General features: G+C 36.0%; 1 long non-coding RNA gene and 1 pseudogene across 2 annotated transcripts; both read right to left on the minus strand.

The window, feature by feature from the left end:
* Positions 1 to 13,414: 13,414 nt before the first annotated feature.
* LOC146921750 (uncharacterized) lies at positions 13,415 to 14,533 on the minus strand. 2 transcript variants are annotated; one of them, XR_015012229.1, is made up of 4 exons: positions 14,348 to 14,533; positions 14,083 to 14,262; positions 13,924 to 13,975; positions 13,415 to 13,807 (listed from the first exon to the last, which is right to left on the minus strand). It is a non-coding gene; the product is annotated as an uncharacterized LOC146921750 (long non-coding RNA). The 2 variants fall into 2 exon arrangements; XR_015012228.1 differs by having other exon boundaries at positions 14,083 to 14,525.
* Positions 14,534 to 18,073: 3,540 nt separating this feature from the next.
* LOC146921751 (uncharacterized) lies at positions 18,074 to 19,238 on the minus strand (annotated as a pseudogene).
* Positions 19,239 to 20,518: the final 1,280 nt, after the last annotated feature.

Below are 20,518 nucleotides of genomic sequence, written 5' to 3' on the forward strand. Positions count from 1 at the left end.
CTCTTACTTTCATCAATTTGGATGTACATGTTACATTCTGAACAACAAGCTCTACCTAAAGAAATTTGATGCCAAGGCCCAAAGGGGAATCTTTTTAGGTTACTCTGAAAGGTCAAAGGCATACAGAGTGTATAATTCAGAAACACTTTGTGTTGAAGAATCTATGCACGTTAAATTTGATGACAAGGAGCTTGAAGATAAAACTTCAAAGCAAGGTGAAAGTTCTGCAGAGATACAGGTTCCTGAAGCTACTACAGAACCTGATCAGATAGCTGAGTCTGAAGATAGTCCAGAAGCTGAACCCACATCAGAAGCACAAGATGAAGCTGCTTCTGATGAAGCACAAGATGGCTCACATCAAGCAGATCCTCCCAGAAACACATTCAAACATAAGTCTTCACATCCTGAGGAGCTAATCATTGGAAACAAGGATAGTCCAAGAAGAACAAGATCACATTTCAGACAAGAGGAGTCAATGATTGGACTAATCTCAATGATTGAACCTACAACAGTTGATGAAGCACTTTCAGATGATGGATGGATCCTAGCTATGCAAGAAGAGTTGAATCAATTTCAAAGAAATGATGTGTGGGATCTGGTACCCAAACCTCAGCACAAGAACATTATTGGAACAAAATGGGTATTCAGAAACAAGCTGAATGAGCAAGGTGAAGTAACAAGAAACAAAGCCAGGCTTGTTGCACAAGGGTATAGTCAACAAGAAGGCATTGATTACACTGAAACGTTTGATCCAGTTGCAAGATTGGAAGCAATCAGGTTACTTCTTTCCTATGCAGTTAATCATGGCATAATATTATATCAAATGGATGTCAAGAGTGCTTTTCTAAATGGTGTCATAGAAGAAGAAGTGTATGTCAAGCAACCTCCTGGATTTGAGGATATTAAATATCCTGACCATGTTTTTAAACTGAAGAAATCACTATATGGCTTGAAACAAGCTCCCAGAGCTTGGTATGATAGACTAAGTAATTTCTTAATCAAAAATGATTTTAAAAGAGGACAGGTTGATACTACACTCTTCAGAAGGACCCTTGGGAAAGATATTCTTGTTGTGCAAATATATGTTGATGATATAATATTTGGTTCTACTAATGCATCTCTTTGCAAGGAATTTTCTGAGTTGATGCAGGATGAATTTGAAATGAGCATGATGGGAGAGCTGAAGTTCTTCCTTGGCATTCAAATCAATCAATGCAAAGATGGAGTCTATGTTCATCAATCAAAGTACACAAAGGAGCTTCTGAAGAAGTTCAAACTTGAAGATTGTAAAGTGGTGAACACTCCAATGCACCCCACGTGCAACTTAAGCAAAGAAGATGAAGGAGCTAAAGTAGATCAGAAGATGTATAGAGGTATGATTGGTTCTTTGTTATACCTCACTGCATCTAGGCTAGATATTTTATTCAGTGTATGCTTGTGTGCAAGATTCCAATCAGATCCTAGAGAATCTCATATGACTTCTGTCAAGAGAATCTTCAGGTATTTGAAAGGAACAACTAATCTTGGACTCCTTTATAGGAAATCCTTAGATTATAAGCTAATTGGATTCTGTGATGCTGATTATGCTGGTGATAGGATTGAAAGAAAGTCAACCAGTGGCAACTGTCAATTTCTGGGTGATAATCTTATATCCTGGGCTAGCAAAAGACAAACAACTATTGCTATGTCTACAGCAGAAGCAGAATACATTTCAGCTGCAAGTTGTTGTACACAACTACTCTGGATGAAACATCAGTTGGAAGATTATCAGATGACTGCTAACAGTATTCCCATTTATTGTGATAATACTGCTGCTATTTGTTTGTCTAAAAATCCAATTTTGCATTCAAGACCGAAGCACATTGAAATCAAACACCATTTTATCAGAGATTATGTTCAAAAAGGAATTTTAGATATACAATTCATTGATACTGAAAATCAATGGGCTGATATATTTACTAAGCCTTTAACTGTTGAAAGATTTGATTTTATAAAGAAAAATTTGAACATGTACTTTGTATCTGATTAAATGCTTGCTTGCTCCTGAATAGGATTTTAGGTTCTGAAGTTAGTTCAGAAGCGGTAGTCCATCAGAAGCTCTTTATTGAGGTTCTGAGGAAAACTCGCTTCTGATGATGACGTCAGCATCTGAAGTCCAGAAGCTGGATTTGTTGCTTCTGAATAGTTGAATTAGTGGAAACGTTGGAAGTTACCTTTTAAAAAGTAACTTCTGGCCCACTAACTTGGTAGTCACTCTGTGAACTTCTTACGTGGCCTGTATGTGTTGGTGTATAACTAAAAGGGCAATGATGATTTAATAGCTTTGAAAGTACTTTTCACGCGCCCCCAATTTTGTCATTAATGTTATGTTTGTTTGTCTCTTTTGAATTGCAATCGTTTTACTTTTAACACTTTGACAATTCACACACTACTCACTCACAACTAACACATTTGCTCTCAAACCTCTTGCAAAGTAAGCGCATTCTCTCAACCTTAGAACCCTAAAATCTTCATCTTCTTCAAATCTTCGTCAATCATCAAATGGCATCATCAAGCTCAAAAGTTTCAGAATCTACATCAAACAAGCAAAGCGTATCAGAATCTGGGTCCATCTACAAAGAGAAGACTATGGATATTCCATGGAAATCCTTAATCGTCCAAGTAGAATCACCAGTGGACTTCACTTCACTCAAGAAGTACGAAGTGGACATGGAAGGCTACGTAGAAACTCAGAAACTGTCTGGCTACTTCAACATGCTAAATGGGCCAACATATGTGAACTTGGTCAAAGATTTCTGGTTAAGGGCTGAAATTGTCAATAGAAAGCCTGTGAAGGCAGCAGATAAACCAGCTGGGTCGAAGAAAGGAAAGAAGGAGATTGAGTTGAATCCCACTTCCTTCAGTAGCCTTGAGATAAGGTCTGAAGTGATGGGTATTCCTGTAATCATCACAGAGGAGATAGTTGCTAAAGCTTGTAGAATGGATGCAGAAGGAAGGTTTCAAGAAATTGTTAAGAAGGATGATGTCCTTCTGCAAAACTACTACAACACTCTTCTGGGTGGAAACAAAGATGCTAAGCCTTCTGAAATGGAGATTCACAATAGAATGTTGGTGAAATTCAGCAATGATTGCTTCTTTCAAAGAGCAGGTGGGTCTGATCAACCCAACAACCAACAGAAGCTAGCAATCTATTTCATGACCAATCTGGAAAAGATAAACTTTCCAAGATATGTATTGGATCATCTCTGCTGGGCTATTAATGAAAGCACAGTCAAAGGAAGGAAACAAGTGCCCTATGGAAGATTGCTCTCTGAGATCTTTTATCAAGGGAAAGTGCTGGATTTGTTGAGAAGAACAAGGGATGCTTCTGATAAATGCTTCGAAGTTTCTACTGCAGAGAAGACTATCAGTAGCAAGACTTTGCATTCAATGCACTTTTTCAAGACAGCTCCTAAAGATGAGAAATGGTTGGAGTTGACCACAGAAGAATCTGAGATTATCAGAGACTTTCCTTCCATAGTTAAGGAAAGTAATCCTGAACACTTAGCTAGATTAGTAGCTGAGTACGTCTTGGAGGAAGATGCGAGGTCTCAGGAGGAAGCTGCTCTTGCTAAAGGGAAAGGCAAGAAGGCCAAAGCAGTTGCTGTGTCAGAAGCTGCTGTTTCTGATGCACCTAAAGGGAAAAGGGCCAGAACTAGTTCTGAATCTGATGCTGCTCCTACTAAAGGAAAGAAGGCCAGAACCAGTACTGAGTCAGAAGCTGCTATTGCTAAAGTTGCTAAGTCTGAAGCTAAACCTGTTTCTATCAAGGATAAAGGAAAGATGCAGAAGATTGGTGATGCTTCTATTCCTCAGAAGAGAAGAAAAGGTAAGGCAGACTTGGTAATCACTCAAGAGCAGCTGGAGGAAGCTCTTGAAGAAATGGAAAAAGAAGAGGCTGATCCCAAGCTGAAGAAGAAGAAGGCTCCCCTTCAACTTGTGAGTCATATGGTTGAGATGACTCCAATAAGGAAAAGGATGGCAGATGAACGTGCTTCTGAACTTATTGCAGACAAAAAGGATCTAAAAGCACAATACACTCATCAAAGAGATGAAAAGCTCAAGGCTTTGGGATTGGAAGACTGTGATAGGTTCTACAAAGATAAATTGGCTGAAGTAAGAGCCATTGCTGGTAAGCCCACTGAAGACAATGAGGAAGACGATATGATGCTCATTTTTGAAAATGCTCCAGAAGAGGGAACTTCAGAAGTAGTTCCTCAAGCTGCTGATCCACAGAAGATCACTTCTGAAGCTGGCCCTGTAGATCAGGTAATTCAGATTCCAGTCACCTCTATCCCCATTTCACCTTCTTCACCATCTGTACCTGAACCAATAGAAGACACTTCTGTCTTAGACAATCTTGCTCTCCATTACTCAGGTGAGTTACCCATAGACAAATCTACTTCAGAAAAGGCCTCTGAAGCAACTCCAGAAGCAGCTGCTTCTGAAAACGTTGTTTCAGAAAACCCCCATCAACAAACACCTGAACCACATAAACCCACAACACCCCCACAATCACCAACAGCTACCATTGACCCCCAACTCAACACTCAAACATCAACTTCACCACAACAACCACCAACTGAAATTGAACACTCCCCACAACCAACTCCCATGGATGTTGACATCTCTCTAGTCAATGTTCAAGCCTCAACCTCTACCACTCACATTGCCTCTGACCAGCCTTCATCTTCAAACACACAAACACACTTTACCATTCCACTTCCTAACCCTGTTCAAGATCTGGAAATCAGTGATTCTGATCTTGAAATCCTTGAACAACCACCCACAAACATCCTGGAATATGGATATATTAATTCTGAGCTTCTGACAATCCTTAGTAGATTGCATAATCTTGTGGATCAACGAAGGACAATTGATCTCACAAGTGCATATGAAGACTCCTGGACATCTCTTCAGAACCGGGCAGCTGAGCTTATTGAAGATATCAAGGCTAAATGCATCAGAGTCAAGCAAGCTTCAGTCAGAAGACTAATAGAGCATTTGAATCAGAGTCTCAGAGTAAGAAGTTCTACACTGCTCCTGGCAAACCAGCCTTTCTTCTTAGAAACGGATTACTTGACCAGAGAAGCAAGGTTGTGTAAGCTTCTGAAGAAACAGATGGCACAGCAGCAGCAAGAAGCTAAGGAAAGGGAACAGGCTCTTCTCCAGAGGCAACAACAGCTTGAAGAACTGTTGCAGAAGAAGATTGAAGAAATGGAGGAGATGAAGAAACAACATCAAACCAACACTTAGTTGCACACCCTTGTGTTTTTCTTTTTGTTTGTTGTTTGTTTTGAATTCCTAGTCCTTGCTTCTGAAACCATTCTGTTTTAATTCTCTTTGCTTCTGAATGCTTACTGATTCTGACTGTTTAGCTGCTTCTGATATTTTAGATATTCATGTTCATATATTTTTGATCTGATTAATTTCTTGTATACTCTCTTTTGATTAATTTCTTGTATACTCTCTTTTTGTCTTTTATGTTTTTTTTTCTTTTTTGATAATGACAAAAGGGGGAGTATATGTGACAAGTATTTGAAGGCTCTGAGCCCCATTAATGGCATTTGAAATTTTTTGAAAAACTTCTATCATTTTTTTTTACCTTATTGGTATAAGCTATGAACGAACGAAGGAGTATCAAAATTCAAGTAAAATTAATTGAACCATTCTTCTTATCTATAAGTTCATTCTTTCAATGATTCAATTTTGTTTTTAAGCTCTGATATTTTTTATTGTGCGAAAAATGAATTTAATTAACCTGGATAGAACTTAGGGGGAGCTTACAAACCTCACCTTAAATACTATCAGACTCAGGGGGAGTTTGAGCTTACAAACCTCAGATTCTGAGCTTACAAACCTTAGAACCCCAAAGTCAACTTGTTAATTAGATTAACAACAATTGATCAATTTTAAATACTTTTGTTTGTCATCATCAAAAAGGGGGAGATTGTTGGAACAAAATGTGTTTAACAATGAACCTTAAAGAGTTTTGATGATAACAAGGTATTAAAAATTGTAAATTGGACTAGCTAATATTTGTTCAAGTGTACAGGACCATAATTATAAAGTCACATCATCATTGGTTCTGAATGAGAAAATAAAGAGCAAAAGAAAATGAAGCTTAGATGATTCTGAAGGCAAAGCGCTCCTGAAGTCAAGCTGCTCCTGAAGAAATAGCGCCCCTGAAGTAAAGCTGCTCCTGAAGAATAGTGCTTCTGAAGACAAGAGGTCCAGAAGCCACATCATCAGAAGTTGCATCATCAGAAGCTGCCTCATCAGAAGCTATTTCACCAGAAGCTGAATCTCAACTGGATTTGCAAAAGATTCAAGAATTGAAGAATTATCAATGCAAAAGCTGTCCATTGGATTCGAAAACACAAACAAAGGATTAGTGGAATTTTGCAACGGTCATTTCAAAGGTGTTTGAAGGCTTGTGCTTGCATTTTGGACGAAAGCGTTGACATTGTACTTTGTACGAATTGTACAACCACGTTCTCCACTACTCTGTTTTGTGTCCACGCTTCAAGACAAGAAAACAGCTCCAGAATACGGTCTCGCCTGCATATATGTTCCTTTGGATAAGGAATGGATTTCAAATTGGTTCTTCATAGGACAACAACCAAATCAGGCAAAAGATCATTGGTGAAAGATCAAGCTTCACTAACGACTCTTTGGTGTGCTGGCAATTTCATAACGTCTCTTTCACACCTCTATATAAAGGAGTGAAGACCTAGAGAATTGGTAATGCAAGAACGCTAAACGAAAGACTCACAAGATTTTCACAAGTACCAAACCTCTGCTGAAATTGTTCTGCATTCACTTAGAATTTCTGTGTCTCAAAGTCATATCTTAGAAATTCTTAAGTTCATTGAATCTGTATCTGATTTGTATTGTGAGCACCTCTGATTGTATATCAAGTGTTCAACCTTAAACAATTTTCTGTGTAATTTTGTTTAGTTAGGAAGTCTCTTGCAGTTGTGCTTGAGCAGGAAGTCTCTTGATTGTGTTCTTGAGCAAAGGAAGTCTCTAGCTTGTGTGCTTGAGCAAAGGAAGTCTCTTGCTTGTGTGCTTGAGCATTTGTAATCAGATATTACTCATAGTGAAATCTCCTTGGAAGTGCAAGGGGGACTGGACTACTTCCGGATTGTGGAAGGAACCAGTATAATTGCTTTGTGTCGTTCTTCTTCTCTCTCTCTGTTTTATTCCGCTGCATTTAGATTCTGATTATCACTTCAGAAGCTGTCTCACCTAGCTTCTGATCAGTGTGTTCAGTTTTTAGGAGAAACGAAGAATTTTTCAAAACACAATTCAACCCCCCTTCTTGTGTTTTTCTCACCTTCACATTTATTCCCGAAAATAACAATAATGGGTATTTATGTGTCTTTATATTTTTATTTTTGTTAATCCTACGTATTCTAAGAGAAGAGTTCAACTGCGAAGTAACTAAAATTCGGGTTTTCCCAAAAAAAATTATTTGATGGAGTTCATAAACAACTTGAGCCAAAATACCTGGTTTTCGTATTTATTTTTTTAAATTACTATGATTACAATTTCATAATTAATCAATTTTAATTTTTCAAGTTTGTAGAAGTGTTTTGAAAGAATTGTTTTTCCGTAGAAGTCAAGGATGAACGAATATTGTGGAAAGAATTAAATATGGAGTCGATTTTAAACCATTTGTGGTTATAAGTTTTAATAATAGAATGAATGCTCCTTAAAAAAAAAAGAACAAACACAAAGATATGGAGTTGAATAAAACATTAATATTTTTTTCTAAAAAAATATAATAATATAATAATCTTTAATTAGAATATTATTTTAGTAATAGTATGAATTCATTTAAATATTTCATAAAGATGAAGGAAATAAAACTAAAAAAATCAAAAACACTATACACTAACGCAAGGTCTTGTTTTTGTTTTTTATTTATACGCTCATCAATTAATTAACTTTTTCCACTCAAATATCTATTTTTCTAATTATAAAATATTAGTTTTGTTGTTGTCTGTTTTAAATAAATCAAAGGAGCCATAAAAACATTTTTTTTTGTATATACAAAAGAAAATAGAAACATGAATAGAGATCCGGTCAAAAACAAAGAATATAGAAGCAAACACCAAAAGAAAATTTTAAAAGAGAACATGAATAGAAAATAACAACATAAGAAATCACAACAAAAAGTAACATACAAATAATAAATGTTAAACAACAATAAAAAATAAGAAATAAACAAATAAAAGAAAAAAGAATGGGTTTAAAAACAAGGATTTTTATGGAAGGAAGATGTAGATGAAAATAATGAAAAACAAATTGTCTATATATATAGGAAAAAAAATAATGTCATAATCAATTCTGATTGGCTCATTAAAAATAAATGAGTCATTGATCCATTTTGATTGGCTAATAAAAAAAATGATTCAATATCCATTTTGATTGGTTGATAGAAAAGCATTAAATGAGATGAAGAGCAGAAAGATGCCACGTGTACTATCGCTTATAGATGTATGCATTTGTATTATATAAAGATAACATTCATTAAATAAGTTTTGAAAATACTACTTCCATTTACCCTTATATCTCTTTCATGAACAATACATTTACCATATTCCATTTTAAAACACTTCACTTGATCCATACATATTTTCTTTCTTTCTTTCTTTCTTTCTTTCTTTCTTTCTTTCTTTCTTTCTTTCTTTCTTGTCTCTTAGCAAGAATACATATATAATTTTCTCATGCCCTTCATTATATCAGTTAGAATATGGTAAGATCTCATTCCCTTCATTAAATAAGTTATGGAAACGATTCTTCCATATATCCTTTATATCTCTTTCCTTCAACTTTAATACACTTCACTTGATCCAAATCTCTTATCTTTATTTATCATCCCTTACCAAGACTATATATAGATTTTTCTCAATCTTTGGTACCTAAGTAATAGTATTGGTGTAATCCATCCAAATCTTGTGTTATTGCTTCGTCAAATGCCTTTTTGGTCTCTTTCTTAACTCTATTATAATTTTCTCAAAATTTGGCTCTTTTACACCAAGATGTACTCTTTAAAACATTTCATTTTGATTCTCAATTTACTTTGAACACTTTTGTCCACCACCAATATTCTTTCCTCCTAGTGTCTATTTTTCTACTTTTCTAATCTCATGTTACATCTTGTCTTGTGTTTCTATGTAGCTTCGTTAAACCTCCTTTTAAAATATTGTGTTGGAAAATGCTTTCCTTTTCACCCTATAAATGTCATAATTTGATCCTGGGAGTCCAATCGTGTCTTCGTATCTTCTCTCTCCTCTTAACCCTTACATTTGTAACCAATAATCTATGTTGCATAGTCAAACTCTCTACAGGTAAGACTTTATAGTCCAAACAAATATTTCTGTTAGATTTCATATAAAGAAAAAAAAATTATCTGAGAATATGACATCCCACTTTTGTATGTGATAAGATGCTTCTTTATTTTCCTAAAGCACATATTAGCTATAGTAAGATCAAAGGTCAACACCCAATATGATGGATTTACCGTTCACATTTAACTCCCCAGGGCCATACCACCCATCCACGCCTTTGAAAACTTCTTTAAACACTCTCGGCCCTACATGTCCATTTAGATCCCCTCCTAGGAAATTTTTTCTCCTAGTGGTATATCCTAAATGAAGTATTCTAAATCCTCCCAAAAATTAACTGTACTTCCAAAAATGTACAATAAGGGATACCAGGGTTAAGTATCGTATTCTAGGGTTTATACTAATTATTGGATGCCCTGAGAATGATCTCAAGGGTGGTATTTATAGCCTCCTATGGGCTTGATTTGCGGTTACTTGGGCAGCCAGTAATGGGGCTTTTTTGGGTATTTGGGCGCGTTCCAGAGTCTTCTAAAAACGGATAGAGGCGGCGTCTTGGGAAGGATGTGCCTTTAGGTTTTATGGCCCTTTTGGAGGGCGTTGGGGCCTCTAGAAGGGTCTAGAAGCCCTTTTGAAGGTCTTTTGAGCCTCTAGGAATATATTGACGGTCCATTAACTTTAAGATATTCTTTCAACGCTACAAAAGGTGCGTAAGCACTAATAACATTAAAGATGTATTGTTCCACTGCAAATTTTAGGGTTATGATAAGATCTCATATCTATTTTACATTCATAACTAGACCAATGACCCGTGCTACTGCACGGGTCCAACCACATAAAAGTTGATCGGAACAATAAAAATAATGTAACCATATATTGGCGATAGAAGTTTTATATCATACATAACAAAATGAAATGGAAGCATATATAACAAAAAGGTTTGAAACTCAATCGTATAAATCACTGGAATTGAAAAAAAGCAAAACAACAAAAAAATTAAAATATATATTATATAGCGCCAATAGGTTAGTTTATAATGGCTAGATGTATAAATATGACCTCAATATATAAATAGAAACTCACTTACGCGTACATCGCCGAATATCGCACCCTTTGAATCAAAAATCTGCACAAAGTTATAGGGAGAAGACAACTCTTTATAGAAATTTTTTAATGTAAATGACAATTGTAAATCAATTGGTATTAATTCCTATTAATTGCAGCAATTAATAGCCTTAACCGCGTATTGCTTTGTAAATACTCAGAACGTTAATTCATGGACATTCTCGCTTGCACCACGCATTGATTTATAGAAAATTTTTAATGTAAATGGCCCTTGTAAATCAAACGGTAGTAATTCCTATTAATTGCAGCAATTAAAAGCATTAACCGTGTATTGCTTTGTAAAGTCATAAGAAATAATTCATGGAAATTCTCACTTGTACCGCGTATGGCTTTATAGAAAGTTTTTAATGTAAATGATCACTGTAAATCAATTGGTAGTAATTCCTACTAATTAAAAGTTTTAACCGCGTATTGCTTTGTAAAGTCATAAGAAAACGGTTAGGAGGATTCTATAAATTTCTTGTGACATTATATGAAAAAAAACAATACATTTAAAACGTAGTAGACAATTATATGTTCATGGGAAGGAAATACTACAGAAATCATCTTTGAAACCTGCAGCATGTTGACAAAGGTATCTGTAGTAATGCTACACCCCACCTGAGAGAGGATATATGCAAAACGATTAATTTTCATATAGTTGTGATTGCGCAAAAGTGACTGAAATGTTTAAAAGTTTACGTTATGAAAAAACGATTGATTTTCATATAGATGTAATTGTTTCAGGGATCTGTAAAAGTTTTGACATGCTAATAATACGACATTGTATGTATTTCAAAAATATTAGACTTCAGAAACTACTACTAAAAAGTGAGCATCTACAAATCCTTAGTCGTCGAGTCGAAATATGCTTCGAATAATATATATTTTCATAGTTATAGCCTAACTGTAAATTTCAAATTGGATCCATGCCATTTTTGACCTATTAACAGATCATATATATTACTTGATAAATTCGGTAAATATAACTTAAAACAGAATTGTTGCTACATTGTTATATAACCGCAACATTTACTTCTCTCTCTAAAACTTTTTCTCTGACCTCTCTCTAAATTTAATCGTTGTTGCTTCCTCCCTTCTTCTAAATAGGCCGCCCAGATGTAGACACAGGCGGCGGTGGTGCGACCAGATAGAGTCTGCGCGCCACCTCTTCTACCCTCGGGGTTGCTCTCGGTCCTCTCCGAGTTTCCGGCACAGTTACGTTTTGCTGAGTTCCTGTTCTTTTTCGATCTGTCTTCAACGTTTGGATGGGGTACCGATCTGCTTCGACCGCCGTTTTGATCCTTCAGCTTGTTCACTATCCTCCTTCTCCTGGTTTCCGATCTGCCGCTTTTCTGGTGGCCATCTGTGTGTTTTGTTGGTGGTGCTGAGATGGTGGTGTTAAGGGGTGGTGTTTTGGTGGTTGTGACGAGGTTTTTGTGGTGGTGATGGGGTTTTGTGAGGCTTGGTGTGGTGGTGGATCTGTCACGAGATCTATTTGGAGGTTTTTTGTGAGGTGGAGGTGGTTTATGTGGTGGAGGGTCAATGGTGGACTTGCAGTGGCGGTGGTGGTGGTTGGTGGTGGTAGGCAGCTGTTAGGTGTCGGTGCCTGTGTGGTGGCGACAAGGGTGGGAGAACGTTTTTGGTGGTGGTGTGATGAGGTGCAGCCCTCCGTATCACCTCATTGCTGGCTCTCCGACAGCCGTTCTGCTGGTGACCTTTTGGAGGTTGAAGCAATTGTTCGCGATGGTGTCTCTCGGTGGTTCGTTTGCGACTCACGTTGGTGGTTGTTCTTTTTGCTTCTCGTTTTTTTGGTCTGTTGTGGTTTTATAGGTGACCTGTCCTTTTAGAGGTGGCTTTGGCTTTCTACCACCGTGGGTGTAGTTTCTAACTGTTACTTTGCTCATGGTGTCACTTCTTTTCGGTGGTCGTCGACACACTTTCTCCTTGTCAACGGTGGCAACATTGTTACTATCTGGGTCGTGTTCCCGCTTCAGACCGGCGTCGCTGCCTGTGTTTTTGTTGTTGGTTTCGTCTTCTCTGGATTTGTGTTTATGTTGCTGTTGTTTTCTTGGTGAGGTGGGTTGGCGGTGTAGATTTTGTCCCTATTGCTGGTTTGCGGGTATGTGGTTGGTGTTTTAAGTGAGGAGGTGGGCGCTTGTTGGGGTGATTTCCTTTAGAAGCAATCTCTGTTCCACATGTCCTTGTTCGTCGTCACTAACTCATGTATGTGCTTTTTGGGTGGTTTAGGTGTTTTCGGAGTTTGGAGGGTGTGTGTCATGTTGAGTTGAGGCTTTTCCTTTTGATTTGTTTGTTGTCTAAACTTCGTATGCCATGTCTTTCGTCTTACTTTTTGTGCGCTGGTTTTCGGTGGGCCGGTTCATTTGGCTTCGAGATCGGGAGTCGGGGTCTAGCTGCACTCTTTGTTTGACTCGATTTGGTTTTCTCTGGTGCACCGGGGGCGAGGGGTGCCCTGCTAATTTGGTTCTATAGTCTGGTGGGCCGATCACTTTTGATTCGAGATCGGGAGTCATGACTCAAGTTGGTTTTTGGGCTTTGTGTTTGTGCTCTTTCGGTGGGTCGGAGGTCGCGAGGTTTGTGATAGCTGCATGATCCTTCGGTTAGGTGTTCTTCGATATGTGGCTCAGCTTGTGTATTGGGGTCTGAGAGTTTTATTTTAAGGGTGTTCTTAGTGGGTGAGTAGTGACGATGGGCGGTGGTGGATACGGTGTTTCAGTGCTTGTTTTTTGGAGGTTGTTTTTAGGTGGTGACGTGTCTTGGTGGGTTTATCTTCATGGGTGTTTTTAGGTGGTTATGGTGTACCGTCTATATGCGGCACCATTTGTATCTTGTTTCGTCCATACCTTGCTTCTTGCAAGGATGGCGTTTAATAATATTTGCCGATTCAAAAAAAAAAATGCAGAATTGTAAATATACTCCATAGATGTTGTTTGGATTACAAAACCATAAACGAAAAAGATAAATACTCAATCTAAGTAGAAAAACACAGAAAAGAAAGCAGATTAAAATTGTTCAACTTTCATAGAAACTCAATATTTGTCTGAAGGTTCAACTCATTATTTCGCAGAGAAACACAGAAAAGACCGCTGAAGAGAAACTCATTATTTTTCTTTTGGCTCAACTTTCACATGAACCATTTTAGTTGGTTTGGTTATAGATTCCTCCCCAATTTCTATGACACCACCTCCAGCTGAAGTATTACCATCAGAAGATCTCTTTCTTTCAGATGTGGTTGACGGAGTTCCCAGTTTGTTGGAGTTGCTGCAAGAATCATCTAACTCAGCCAAATCCTAAAAGGAGAATAAAGGCATATTAGGATGATATAATTCGGCCATCAGAATGCTAAAAAAGCATAAGATCAATTAGTCTGCTTATAAATTTATCACCAAATTATTGGCAACACTACCCAGCGCAGTCAACTCTAATTCCTTATCAACACCATCATCATCAGTTGAATCCTGTTAAAAAGACATTTTCTTCCGTGTCAAAATTCTAATATATAACGGCATGAGCAAGAATCCATATCGATATGATAGTACAAAAAAAATATAAACAAAAAAAAAACCTTGAGATTGTATTTCTTGATGAATTCATTGATGACTTCAACATCATCAGTAGCCCTTTTGACACCATAGTTCCTCCACTTCCTATTGATATTACCATCACTAACCTCCACCTTAAAGAACATTTTTTTGTCCACAAAAAAGTTGAAATCAATAGGATAACCAATTGACTTGTTCTCAGGCTGCACCAAGCAAATGGGAGTTTGTAGTGATTAGTGTTGACTTGAATCTGCATATAAAATATAAAACTAAGAATAAGAAAGCAACCTTGTTAATTTCTGCAATCAAGTCTTGGACATTCCTTCATATGAACTGGGTGACAATACGATCAAAGAGAACAAATGTTGTCGAGCCAGAATCATCCATGACAATGACATGCAGCTTGAACCTACAATGGATTGATTAATGATATCAGTTATAATCCAATTTAATTATTTTCATTGATATGTTTCATATAAAAAGCGGCATATTTACCTCGGAACAGCGCCTTTGCATTCCTTGCATCTTTTGCAAGATAGTTTTCCATCAACCACGGTAACCAACAATGAATACATCAAAGGCAGCGATCATATAATTGATTAGGAGGGAAAAAAGGGGGTGATTAGGGCACTAATTGGCATTAACTACGATTTTATTCGCTAAATGAATATATACGATATGATTCCCTAAATAGAAAAGTTTACTAATCGTTGATAGTTATGGTGATTTGATTGGCATTAACTACGATTTTAATGGACATTATGACGCATCTGTATGAGATAGGAAATGAGTAGTTACGATTTTATTTGCATTATTTGCATTGATTAATGAATACATCAATGGCAGCGATCATATAATTGATTAGGAGGGAAAAAAGGGGGTGATTAGGGCACTAATTGGCATTAACTACGATTTTATTTGCTAAATGAATACATACGATATGATTCCCTAAATAGAAAAGTTTACTAATCGTTGGGAGTTATGGTGATTTGATTGGCATTAACTACAATTTTAATGGACATTATGACACATTTGTATGAGATAGGAAATGAGTAGTTACGATTTTATTCGCTAAATGAATACATACGATATGATTCCCTAAATAGAAAAGTTTACTAATCGTTGGGAGTTAGGGTGATTTGATTGGCATTAACTACGATTTTAATCGACATTATGACGCATCTGTATGAGATAGGAAATGAGTAGTTTGAAACATATCATTTGAATCAACGGCTGAGATTAGATTAGCAAGGAATTCACATCAACGGCTAAGATCATATAATTGCTTAGGAGGGAAAAAGAGGGGGTGATTAGGGCAAACATGATAGCTTGGAAACTCTAGCTTTTATAATAAAGGATATGGTGAATTAGGGCAAACATGATAGCCAAGCAAGTCTAGCTTTTATTTTTCGTGACCAATTGATATAAGTTCGTTTTAATGGATGTTTATGATTTTTTGATTAGCAATTAGTGTAGGGGATTGTTGAATGAATTGATTAGCATTTAATACGTCTTTAATTGCATTAACGAAGTTATATGAGGAAACATTTTTAGAGTTTGAATCAACGGGTGTGATCAAATGTGAAAATAGAGTTTGAACGGGTGAGATTAGAGTAGCAGTTAATACTTGTTTAGGAGGGAAAAATGCTAGGCATTAGGGTAAAATATGGTGAGTTAGGGCAAACATTGTAGCCAAACAACTCTAGCTTTTATCATAAAGGATATCATTCTTCCACTCATTATCCACGATAATTCCGACCTCATTTCTCGATCTAACTTTCTCAGTGTACTAATGTTTAAATCTTGAACATCCAATTCATTCGTTGTTTCACTCATCCACTTAGTTTTTTGTAAGCACATAAAATTAATCTTCACCTAGTAATAATGTCAATTATTTCTATGTTTTCAAGTAGACTATATTCTATATTTGAAAATGGATTTTACTCTCATAATATAACCTCTACCTATTCATAAAGATAAGGAATCCCTTACTTTTTTTTCACTGCATCGAGGCGGCAATGTAGAGAACTTTGCTCATTTGAAAACGTATTTGAGCTAAAAAAATGTGTTGCTTCTAGGCATCGGTGGGGTTTTCAAATGTAGACCCAGTCTAACGGTTGATCCTCCTATTATTAGTAAAGTTTGATATAATATTATTTTTATTCTTCAATTTTGATTATTATAAAATTTATTTTTTTACTAAAAATTATAATTAGTGTTTAGATCATTTTTTAGAGGTTCATATCAGAGACACCTCAAAATGAATGTGATGCGAAGAATTCACATCTTGCCCAAGAAGACTCATAATTTGAGAAGGAGGGAGTACTTAATAAGACTAATAAATGGGGATTTTAGAATCTTCTTAATTTATGGCATTTAAAACGTTTTACTCTATCATAATCATTTAAGATAATCAGTTATCAACAAAATTGAAATTTTAGACTCGAGGTATTTTATATTTTTTATATTATCATTTTAGACTTGGTGTAAATGATTATATATCGTTTTGTATTTCAAATTCATGATTTTTGAAATATAAACTCGAAGTGATAAATAACTATTTGGCATTAAATCGTTGAGAAGTTTTCAAAATACACATTTAAGTTTACAAATAAATACTTCCAAGTAACAAATTATTTTGAAAGAAACTATGCATTTAAATCATCATCATAAAGGTATTTGTCTTTAATTTGACTACTCCTTTTAGCCTTTTATTTCTAAGGAAGACTACCCTCCTTTTAGTGTAGAAATTCCATGAAGGTAAAAAAAACAAAATTTATTCGCCTAAATATAAGACCCTTTAGGTCAAATCACGAGTATTGAGAAAGTTGGTAAGAGTATTAAATTTGTTTGTAATTTTTATTGTTTTTACAATTTTATCATTTAAGAGAGATAATTATAGTTTATATTTTCAACATAATGTTTATTGTTAATCAAAGAAAAAGATGTAAAATAAATAGGGGTATATTGGTAAAAAATAATTAATGAATTTGGAAATACCAAAAAGGTCTTATAAAAAAGGACATTTTTTTTTCAAAAGGGTTTTATAATTATGGACGGAGGTAGTACTACCTCCGTCCCTAATTATAAGACCCTTTTGAAAAAATAACGCATATTAAGAAAATTGATAAGTGTAATAAATTTGTTAGTAATTAGTATTGTTTTTACAATTTTATCCTTTAAAAGAGAGAGTTAGTTTATGTTTTCAATGTAATATTTAATGTTGATTGAAGAAAAAGATATAAATAAATAGGGGTATGTTGGTAAAGAATTAATTAAGGTACTTGGAAATACCAAAAGGGTCTTATAAAAAGAGACAAAAAAATTTCTCAAAAGGGTCCTATAATTAGGGACGGAGGTAGTACTAAATTTGTATTAATCAATTGGTAGAGTTTTTGTCATGAAATCATATAAGGTAAACAAAATAAAGTATCTTTGTTAAAATAGATTGAAGTGGAATGCTTAGACAAATTAACATCTTGAGCGATTTGTCAAAAATAAAAAAAAAAACTTCAATGGCGTGGACTGGCCATCTTTACATGTATAATCATCAGGAGTGGGACGCATAGACGGAGCAACATCTTGCATAGCCAGAGTAACAATATCTTCATCTTTATTCAGATTCACAACATTTTGCACTAAACGCATACCATTGTAGCTTTTATAAAGTTTTTTTTATTTCTAATCATTATAACATATTCTAGTCTTTAGTACCTTAAAATTTGTATCGTATTGATGGAGCTTGATCTCTAAATTTTATAACATATGGAATTGTGTTTGATTTCTAAATTTTATTATCATTATAAAATTAACTAGTACGCTTGCCCGTGCTCACGCACACGGGTCAAAAACAAATACAGTATAGCAACAGAGGCATGAAAAAGCATGGAACATTAAACGTATAAGTGAGACAATGGAGAGAAGTACATAGATGAATAGAGATAATAATAAAGCAAAACAATACCAAAGTACACCGAAATGAAAATAAGGAAGAGGACAACAACATAAATTTGACTACTGAACATTTTGAAACACCTCCTTTTAAACAACATTAGATGTACTATCAGTATCCTGGCCGTCGTCATCAATCAACAGCATCTTTAAACCCTTTCTAGAAGTTACCCGAGACATAGCAACGTATAGCTGACCAAGTGAAAAAACTGGTTGCGGGAGATATATTCCTACATGTTTAAGCGATTGTCCCTGACTTTTGTTTATGGTCATAGCAAACGAAAGAGCGAGCGGAAATTGTTGTCGTTGAAAATTGAAAGGTATTTTTTTGTCAGATGGAGTTAGTGACAATCTTGGAATAAAAACCTTTTGATTGATGTTGGTTCCTGAAATAACCTTAGCCTCGAGAACATAAGTTCCCAGTCTCGTGATCGTCAACCGTGTTCCATTGCATAGACCTAAATTCTGATCAATATTCCTCAAAAGCATAACAGGAACACCAACCTTCAGTCGCAGCTTATGGGATGGAAGTCCAGAAGTAGTGATAGTATTTAGAAACTCGAGAGTATGCACGTCGTTTGGACCACCAGCATTGGGGTTATCATTACATGGAGTATCACAACTCAAATACAATCGCTCCTCATCGGGAATGAGATCCAGCACATAGTCATTGATTTCATTGACAATTGAATTTTTAGGAGCCAGTATAGCCCTATCCTTGAATAATGATGGATCAGTCATGTTATGCAAAAGATTTGGATAGGTGTGTTGAACAATTGCTGCAATAGGATCACTACAGCTTGGAATAAGTAGATCACGTGGGACATGAAGTGATATATCATGATCGATGTTTTCTCCAATACTTCCATCACCAATTCCAAGAATCCACTCAGAAAAAGCCCTTATTTCATCCCTATTCGATGTTGTGCTAGTCGATAGTAGTCGCATATTTGTTTTTAAGGTAAGGACCTCACAGTGATCCCATAGGTATGATGAATTTATAGTTGCACAGATTATATCTTGCCTCGTTCCTTTGGGAAAAACTGGAAGTATTTGGCGAAAATCTCCACCTAAAACACATGTGAAAAATGCCTAGCACATGGAAAAATGCCTAGCACATGGACAAAATGCCTAGCACATAAAAAAATGCTTAGCACGTGGGTTTTGCAAGCCATGCGCCTAGGGCATGGTTTGCCCTACACTCACATGCGCTAGGCATGCTAGCCATGTGTCGCGTACATCCTAAAATGTGGGGCGCAAGCATCTTTTCCTGCTTTTATTTTGGGTAAAGCTCGCACTTTAGCCCAAACCCAGGTAGAAACTCTCAATATAAATACTATCCTTCCTCATTCAGAATTTCTCGTTCATAATTGTGGCATTTCAAGAGGAAGGCAACTTTGGAGCTTCAGGAGAGTTTCTATCCTCTCCTTGATTTTCTAGGTTGTGTTTTTATCTTTGGTAATTTGTTTAGTTACCATGTGTAACTAATTCTTTTTAGGTTAGAGTTCTAAGATGAAGCTCTGTTTATTTTTGTTGGATATTTATTTAATTTAATGTCGTTTATATTTTATATATTTTTTGTTCACTATTAAGTTTTATTTAGTTATTTATTTCAAAGGAGCGTAACCCTAGATTAGGTACTTAGGTTGTGATAGGGCCTAACATTGTTATTATTATCTTGCTGCTTATATCTTGATATTTATAGCATTATACTAATAACTATCTGTCTAGGAAGTAATTAGTTAGTAACTAGCGAAAGATACTGAAAGTGAGTTGACCCTAATAGTAAGTACTTATAAGGTGACATTACTAAGACCGAGTAGTAACTCTGTTGAACCTAGGATGTAACTGGTTAGTAATTAAGAAAACAAGCGACTCTGGGGAATAAACCTAGATAGAACCATTCTCTTAAAACCCTTGGTAAGGTAGACGAGATAGGACTGCTTGTTTGTAGAACTATTGAAAGTGGAGAGGGGGTGTGCTATGAGTGTCTTAAGATTCATGGATGGGCTGAACTAATGGAACCTTGGCCTTCATTGCCTTGGGAAAAACTAGAATGTCAATTTAAGTTTGTGCTTTCGATTACCTTAGAGACGATAAGATCCTGCACATAAGGATCACCGTGCGATCAGCAGGTGCAACCAGACTTAGGAGGGATAGACCTAGTTAACCGAGATTAATAGACCCCACACGTAAGGATCACCGTGTGATCAGCAAGTGCAGCTTCCAAACTTCTAGGTTAGTCACGTCCCAACGGCCTCATCACCTGTATAGTCTACCTAAGATAAATAAACGCGACATTACAGTTATTTAATATCCAACAATATAAACAGAGGGGATTCGAAGAATACTAACCGCTGCTTACTTTTCTGCAACCAAAAACATGTAAACTTACTCTGTTGCAAACAGATAAAAATTGCAAGATTTCTAACCCTTAATTTTTATATCGTCAAACTTACAAAAATAAGTAACGCGAATTGTTTGGACGAAACGACAATCCCTATGGAT

Source organism: Medicago sativa, chromosome 5, assembly GCF_051527215.1.
Source record: "Medicago sativa cultivar Bolivia chromosome 5, Bolivia_mono, whole genome shotgun sequence".
NCBI lineage: Eukaryota > Viridiplantae > Streptophyta > Magnoliopsida > Fabales > Fabaceae > Medicago > Medicago sativa.